Raw genomic sequence first — 1,006 nt, 5'->3', positions numbered from 1 at the left:
CAGTGTTCCATAAAGAACTTCAAATCGTGACTCATCTGACCACAGAATAGTCTTCATTTTTGCCACACTCCATTTTAAATGACCCCTGGCCCAGTGCAAACATCTGAGCTTGTGGAGCTTGCTTAGAAATGGCTTCCTCTTTGCACTGTAGAGTTTCAGCTGGCAACGGCGGATGGCACTGTGGATTGTGTTCACTGACAATGCTTTCTGGAAGTATTCCTGAGCCCATTCTGTTATTTCCTTGACAGTGGCATTCCTGTTTCAGGTGCAGTGATGTTTAAGGGCCCGGAGATCACAAGCATCCAGAAGAATTTTACAGCCTTGACCCTTACGCACAGCGATTGTTCCAGATTCTCTGAATCTTTTGATGATGTTATGCACGGTTGATGATGATAACTTAAGATTCTTTGCTATTTTACGCTGGGTAACACCATTCTGGTATTGCTGCACTATCTTTCTGCGCCGAATGGTGGAATTGGTGATCCTCTTACCATCTTGGCTTCTGAGAGACACTGACACTCTGAGACGCTCTTTTTATAACCAATCATGTTGTCAATTGACCTAATTAGTGTTAATTGGTCTTCCAGCTGTTCGTTATATGCTCAATTTCCTTTTTCCAGCCACTTATTGCTACTTGTCCCAACTTTTTTGGGATTTGTTGACACTGTGAAATTTTGAATCAACATATTTTTTCCTTTAAAATGTTACATTTACTCATATTAAACATTTGATCTGTCATCTATGTTATATTACAAATAAAATATTGACATTTGCCTTCTCCACATCATTGCAATTAGTTTTTATTCACAATTTCTTTAGTGTCCCAACTTTTTTGGAATCCGGTATGTACGTATGTATGTATGTATGTATGTATGTATGTATGTATGTATGTGTGTCTGTCTGTCTGTCTGTCTGTCTGTCTGTCTGTCTGTCTGTCTGTCTGTCTGTCTGTCTGTCTGTCTATCTATCTATCTATCTATCTATCTATCTATACATATATATATAT

General features: G+C 38.7%; 1 protein-coding gene across 1 annotated transcript in view; it reads right to left on the bottom strand.

The window, feature by feature from the left end:
* LOC119411546 (maltase-glucoamylase, intestinal) overlaps positions 1 to 1,006 on the bottom strand; it is a 156,142-nt gene that overhangs the window by 1,175 nt on the left and 153,961 nt on the right. The gene's annotated exons all lie outside the window — the stretch shown is intronic.

Source organism: Nematolebias whitei, chromosome 6, assembly GCF_014905685.2.
Source record: "Nematolebias whitei isolate Nwh7 chromosome 6, NemWhi1, whole genome shotgun sequence".
In the NCBI taxonomy this organism is placed as follows: domain Eukaryota; kingdom Metazoa; phylum Chordata; class Actinopteri; order Cyprinodontiformes; family Rivulidae; genus Nematolebias; species Nematolebias whitei.
This window is presented reverse-complemented; position numbering and strand designations above follow the sequence as displayed.